The sequence below is a fragment of the Hordeum vulgare genome, chromosome 3H (assembly GCF_904849725.1).
Source record: "Hordeum vulgare subsp. vulgare chromosome 3H, MorexV3_pseudomolecules_assembly, whole genome shotgun sequence".
NCBI classification, from domain to species: domain Eukaryota; kingdom Viridiplantae; phylum Streptophyta; class Magnoliopsida; order Poales; family Poaceae; genus Hordeum; species Hordeum vulgare.
The window spans coordinates 128,144,881-128,152,696 of NC_058520.1; positions in this window are offsets into that span (position 1 = coordinate 128,144,881).

Consider the following 7,816-nt stretch of genomic DNA (forward strand, 5'->3'; position numbering starts at 1 on the left):
AATGCGGCGGCGCCCAGGGGCTTCTCGCGGCGCAGGGGTGCGGTGCGGGCCAGCCTCGACGCCGACGAGCTCATGGCGCTCATGCACGGCTTGGATCCCGTCCGGGTCGAGCTCACCCGCCTCGAGAACGAGCTCAGGGGCGAGCCGCTGATCCGCCCCCTTTGTTTTTCAATGCGCTCGGGAAGGGTCTGACCGTTTTGTGGGTTTTTGGTGCTAGACAAGGAGCGGGAGCTCGGGGAGGCGCACACGGAGATACGCGCGTTGCGGAGGTGGTGAAGAGGGACGTGCTGGACCTCGGCGACGTCAACTCCTCCATCCTCGGCAAGGACGATGGCGTTTCCTTTCACCTCGTCTCCAACCACTGTAGTAAGCACTCGCCTCCTCTCCCTTCCCTCTTATTCCCACCCTTGCCCTGCATCGCTGAACGCACAACCACGCCATGTGATTGGTGGCTCTCCTACGCGTGCGTTTCAGTTTTCCTCTTGGCGTTGTTGCCACTGGCTTCAGCTCCAAAAGAAGACGATATGTTTCCTATCTATAGGTACACGTATTATGTTTCCAAATTTTGCAGGCCGGAGCAAAGTCATCAACCAATGCAATCTTTCAGTCATTCTTAGTTTATCTGAATCACTCACTGTAACTCGTACTACTTGTGTTTGTCTGAAGCTTCATTCACTAATACACATGGGGAATTCCAAGCTAATTTTGAGAGAAGACCATGTTGATAAACTGTAGCATTTTGTCTTTTCGTTCCTACTAGGACCCCTGCTGACCTGCTTCCTTTACTAATCTAATCAGGGACTAGCAGCGAGAAGCGCGGAATTTAAATGCCCATTATGAAATTACATGAATTGTTTGATATATGAATTAAACAATACGTAAACCTCCATGCCCTTTTCCGCATCATTTGTATTAATAGGTAATAAATAAATGAGTTGTTGCAGCAATTGGGTATTTTAAGGGCTAGCAAAGTTCTTTTAAGCAAATAGGTATTTTTTGAGTGGTAGCGAATAGGTTTTTTTGTAGTGGGAGTGGTAGCAAATACAGAGTAGGTAATAAAAAAATTGTCCGCTGGAGTAATAGTGAGATCCAATGGGCCTGATTAGTAAACGTGTTTGCTTTCATACTACTCGACCTGTATTATTTGTCTGAACGATGGTTCCGTGCGTTATACAGGCTCAGTCAACTGTTTCTCTCTCTCTCGCTGGAGTAACAGTGAGATCCAATGTTAGCAATTGGTAGCAGTGTTTGAAACTATTGTGCTTATGTTATCTGGAAATCTTGTGCGAGTGTCGATATACGGAAGTACGGTTAATCCATTTAGAGCTCCTGTGGGTGCTTTTCATTTTTTTTTGCCAATTCTTTCATTTTACGTTTTATCTGGTCAGACATACGGTCTTTTTCTGATGCGGTCAACATGTGACTTTGCCTATATTGACTGGTCCATCTTCTTCAACAATGGCACCATCCTATATTAGTCACAACTTGTTTCGCAGATTTATATGCTCGGAATATCCAGCCTTGTTTCTACTTTGGACCTGGTATGTAATACTTACTTATCAGTGCAGGCTGGGCTAATCCGTGTTATTAAAATAATGAAAGAAGTAAAGCTGGTCTATATGATTTTTTATCTTACTGTAATCACTAGAGAAATCTGCAACCACCGTTCATTCAAAAATTCTGCAACCACCGGTTCATCTTTAATATGAGTGGCTTCTTATATATAGAGTAATCTGTATAATTGGCGGCACTGCTACAGATAAAAGTATAGACACATATGAAAAACACAGAAGAGCTTTATAGTACCAAAACAATTTGCTACACCAAATGGGTTGTCTAAATGAATACATAGATATGCAGAGAAAATTGTAAACACGGTTAGAAGCACACAGAGAAGAGATTGTCTACAGACCAGTTTTTTTAAACACAAATATCTGACATTAATAAATACGCAGTTCTGTGTGGGAACACTCGAGCATATACAACAAAATGTGGCAGTAAATATACACAGGTAGAATAGATTGTCCACGTACTTCAGTATATAAAAAAAATATCCAAATAAATATACAGGTGTAGGATAAACTTTCCACATGGTAGAATGTTCAGAATTTTCACAAACACAAGTAAGGAAAAGTCAGAATATCCAACTAAATTTTTGTGCTTGTTCGATTCATATTAGAAGGCGCCCGCTCTACTCCATATGGACAAGGAGGACGACCCTGAGCTGACCAGGCGGACATGGACCCCTCTAACGACGCCTAGACCGTCCACTACAACCACACAAGGTCAAACCCTCTCGACTGTGTGTTCCCCCTCTCCCCCAATTTTATCACTTCTCCGTTGTGCCTAAATTTCGTGTTTGGCTGCAATGAGCTAGAGATTGGTGATTGTCGACAAGGAGCCGCCAAGTAAATTTTCCTATCCAGCCATGCTAGCTGGACCATGGGAAAATGTTCTATTAATTATTTATTTAGGTGCCCAGCCAGCAGTTCTAGAGGTGTTCATTTGTTTGTCCGCAGCACGCCCTCTTTGCAACACCTATTTATTTTATAGAAAAAATGAATTCCTCTTTTTCTATACATATGCGTGTCAAGGATGAATGACATTCACATCAATGGATGATTTACTCACCAGTACTCCTTGACATGATTCCTCGCATCGGCAAGGAGTATGATGCTACCATCTGATCAGTTGTGCTATTGAATGATTGTTTGTGCCTTTATTTGATCTGCCTGTTGGGAGCTAACAATCGGTTATATTGTACATGGACACCAATGTACTATCTCTGTTTTATGTGCTATTGTATTAAACTGTGTAGTGTTCATATAGTGTGGACAACTCATCCTACTCAACTACTATTAAAAGATCCGTTTAAACCTTTTCTGGACACTTATTTTATTGGAATCTTGAACTGGTAGAAAATTATTTCAACTAATGTCCTCTTCATGCCTGATATTGAATAGCTATAAAGGAATCAACTCTCATTTATCTGTGATGCTTATTCATACAAGTTAGCATATTTGCTCAACTGGATGATATTTTTCTGTATATTGTAGGTGGATCTATAAAATTAAATACAAGTTCATACTTTTACATATAATGGTTTTTTTTATAACTAGCAGCTTTTATACAACTCTGACATCTAGTATAATGGATATATTTTGTGATTTGAAGTTACTGATTTGTGCTCTGGTGTAATATTATGGTCTAATGTTTTTTGTTTTGTCTCTTTCTCTGTTGCTAGGAAAGTGGTGAGAAGATGTCGATGATGCCTCCTTGGGACATTCAAATCAACACAACATAAAAATTTCTAAACCTATGTCTCATAGGAGAGTGGAATGAACTCCATTGTTAGCAGATGTGCCATTGTTCTATTGTGCAATTCTGTCCGTTCTTGCTATAGTCCTGTGTGCGGAAAGGTATTCATGAGATAGTTATTGTGTTATGTAAACCTGAGAGATGTATTATGTGATGTTATATGATGGATGATTTTAATTCGACTTGGGAGTTTTCTTGATTTGAATATGAAATAGTGTTGGATTTAATATTGGACAAACAATTGGGTTGAAAATACCCAACAAATAGAAATGAAACCAAGTTTTCGAACAAAAAGTTGCTGAATTCAAAAATGAAAAAGACCAAAATTAAAACTGGACCAAATGTATTTGGGCACAAAAAGGCCAGGGCCCAAACTATAATGATAAAAAAATTCGAAAAAAATACTAGAAGTGGCTGTAAATAGGCTAAGGCCCAAAAAGAAGCCCAATAAGAAAAAGCCAGAAAAAATAAAACCAGCCCATGTGATCAATTAAAATGGGTTGGGCTGATTTCAACCATGATGTTTTGATTTCGTCGTAATTTTGCCACGTAGGACTGCCACGTAGGACTGGGTTAGATTGCCAACGACGATTTAGGATCATCGTAAAGGTTACGACGATCCAGGAATCGTCGTAAAAGTTATGACGATTTCGATCAAAACGTCGCTGCTGTTCATTTGTGACGTTCTGTTTTCGACGCTTGGTTTTTCTTCGTGAGATCGTCGTAAATGAAAAACCATGACGATGTAGCGACGAAAATATAGCGTCGTGTATTAGCATATTCCTTGTAGTGTGCTCTAGTACTTCATTTATATCTTTTTGAGCATGGTGGCGTGTAGATTTTATAGAAATATTATGCTCTAGTTATTCACTTATATTTGTTTGAGAGTTAAATAAATATTGATGGTAATTTGCATGGGTCATAAGACTAGACCAAAAATAATAGGTGTTCAATGAATGATAATTAAAACTATCATGTAGCACATATCGAGAAATTATGGGTTAATGATATTGATGCGGCGATATGAAAAAGGTGTGAGTGCATTATTATTAATTTAGAGTGGTGTCGATATTAAGCGATGTTAACTTCTTGTTCGTCTAAAAATTAAAAATGACATGGTGATGATGTGCGAGCATTTCTATTCCTCGTTGAAATCCTAGTGTTATTTCGGATAGGGCACGCGCGATGGTTAAATCCTACCAACCCCCTCCATTGGGGCATGCGAGTAGTACTTTGATTTGTGATAAAACAAATCAAACTTTGCAATAAGTACATGAGTTCTTTATCACTAATGGATACCACGGACATACGCAATTTCACCTCCTCATATTTGCTAGCCTCTTCGGTATCGTGCATTGCCCATTCACACCTCGAGGATCGGTCCAACTTTCGCCGGTGCATCCAAACCCCTTAACATGACACCCTCTATTGCACATATGCCTCGTTATATCTTCCTCAAAACGGCCACCATACCTACCTATCATGGCATTTCCATGCAGATTCCATCGTAACTTCACATGACTAGTTCGTTCATCATCATATTGCTTTGCATGATAATTTATAGTTGACATGGTATTTGTGGCAAAGCCACCGTTCATCATATTTTTTATACATGTCATGCTAGATCTTTGCACATCCTGGTACACTGCCAAAGGCATCCATACAGAGTCATACCATCCTATCAGTCTTCATATTGTGTTGTAACTAAATAAAAGTGTGATGATCATCATTATTAGGACATTGGGAAGATCTTTGCAAGGCATATGGATTTTAGGAGGGTATGGAAATAACCTTCGATCTTCATCCTGAAGATAATATGCCAGGCAACATCGACATTTGGGTGGTTGTCGATATGCTTCGTGTTTTACCTCCATGTGAGTTCCTCAACCATATTTGTCAAGTAATTTGCATTCTATATTTAGAAATAGTTTGTGTTCATCCATATACTAAATTTGTTAAATTATAATTTACAACTTACTACGTTTCTTTGAGTGAATTACGGAAATTAATTGACACGACACACTACACGTGTGGATCACATCTAACTTGGGAGGAGAAGGATGTTCTTCTCTACTTTCTTGTTGGTGTTCTGGTTTCTAGGGATAACTTCCCGTATAATTTAGGAATCTGCCAAAATTATACATTTTACATGCCACTAGTGCATAGGTTGAGGCCGGATGACATTCACCGAAATATGTTGGTAAGAGTTTCCTAATTAAGTACGCTCTACTATTGCATAAATGGTGTTGATTACATTGCTAACTAGGTTATTATTATGTTCTTCAACACCAACTGCCACATGATGTAGTGCCTCTGTTGATGCACCCAGAAGGTCATATGAAAATTAAAAGCTCGTTGAGGGCTGATTTGATTCTCCATACTCGAGTAATAGCAAATCAAAATAGAAAGGCACCAAATTGAAGCATGGAGAGAAATAAAGAAGGATCGCAAGCCACAAGTTGGAGATCATTGGATATCTGTGCTTCATCTTGGAGACATAGGTGTTATTCTGTTTTATGACATTATACCTAGGAGCGAGGACTAGGTCTTATGAGAGACAAGTTATTCTGGTTTATATTAACTTGACATGATCGATTAGGATGCATGCATATGATGACTATTATGATGTTTTTCTATTTTACTTTATGTGTATCATATGATAACTTGGTATATGATTAAGATGATGATGAGTTGTTAGATGAGTACGTAAGATGATGATGAGTTATATGACATGATACTTTATGTGTATGATGTGATGCAAATGATGCATGTTTATTATGATATGATGAAACCACTGTATATAGAGCATGCACACATATGTAGGGGGGACATAAATACGACGCGAATTATATATTAAAAGCAGGAATATTAGCAGTAGCGCTGGAATATTAACATTTGTGCTTGCTTAGCAGTAGCTCTTTATTTATTCCAGCGCTACTCGTAACGTATATACCGGTAGCGCTTTCAATAACGCGCTACTCCTAAGAGTTAGCTGTAGCGCGTTAGTAGTAGCGCTGGCCCCATCGCTACTAGTAAGGGTAAAACCAGCGCTACTATTAGGGTTTTCCCTAGTAGTGCTCGTTGGTATGCCTAGTTGACGTGAGGCTATCTTGTCCATGTTTTACCCCTTGGATACCTACCAGCATTTTTTATTCCACCTATATGTTATGTCCAATGGTTCACACTTATGTATTGCGTGAAGAATAAAAAGTTGATGCATATTGAAATAGTATGATCCAATTGCCTGACTTGGGCACCATGGTGCTTGACATTTGTATTAATGTGGTGAAGATGGAGCCATGCATTGATAATATAATAAGATGAATGGGGGTAAAACAATCTTCACGTATTGTATACTTTGAAAGATTAATGATTTTGTTTCTTATACTTATAAGTATTGCTATGTTAATGTTTGTTATTCATCATTTCTCACTCAGCATACATGCATAAGGTTACATAATGAGTATCATGTCACATCAAAAATTCGATTTTTATCATTTACCTACTCGAGGATGAGCAGGAATTAAGCTTGGGGATGCTTGATACGTCTCCAATGTATCTATATTTTTTATTGTTTCATGTTGATATATTATCATTCTAGGATACTTTTTGGGTATTTATTTACCAATTTATATTATTTTTGAGCACTAACCTATTGACCTAGTCCCCAGTGCGAGTTGCAGTTTTCTTCATGTTTGTCACTTTTCATGTTTTCAATACCAAACGAAATCCACTTGCCCTGAAACTTTTAGGAGATTTTTTCTAGACCAAAAGTAGACCTATGATTATCGGAAGAAGGCTGGGGGCCACCCGAGGGTCCCACAAGCCAACATAACTGAAAGCACAAATGCTCCCTAGGGTGGTTTTGATAATTGATCACAACATATCCATCATTGGACTAATGTGTTTTCCAAGTATATTTCAAAAAAGTTCAAAAGATGCTATGGCTAAAGGTTTATGTGGAGATGCCCTTGGGTGCAGGAAAGGAACAATATTGGCTCAAGCTTCAAGCTAGAAGACTCTTCATTCTATATTTGTTAGAAATCACTTTTGAGTCCATAGGAAAGCCAATACTATTAAAAGGGGGTAAGGTAGTAAAATGAATTGATTGCTCAAATGCTCAAAGTTAACCACCAAAACACCCAGTCACTTTTCCCCACATATCCACTCTGTCATGTTCCACATTCACAAATTCAGTGTCACCAACATTTCCATATGGGACACACCGAGTTTGAACCTCAGACAGAACCCTAGCCATTCCCACCAAATCGGTGCAACCGAAACCAAGTCGGTGCTATCGAGTTTAGTATGACCAACATTCTATTGCCAAGATACACAAAATCGGAATTTTCGAGTTTGAGTATCAGTGCCACCGAGCTTGGACATCTGTCCGTTAGTCACCTTCTCGGTGCCACCGAGTTTCATATATCGATATAATCGAGATTCAAAATTTCACACCTTTGCGCCAATCGGTACCACCTCGTTGTCCACTTCGGTG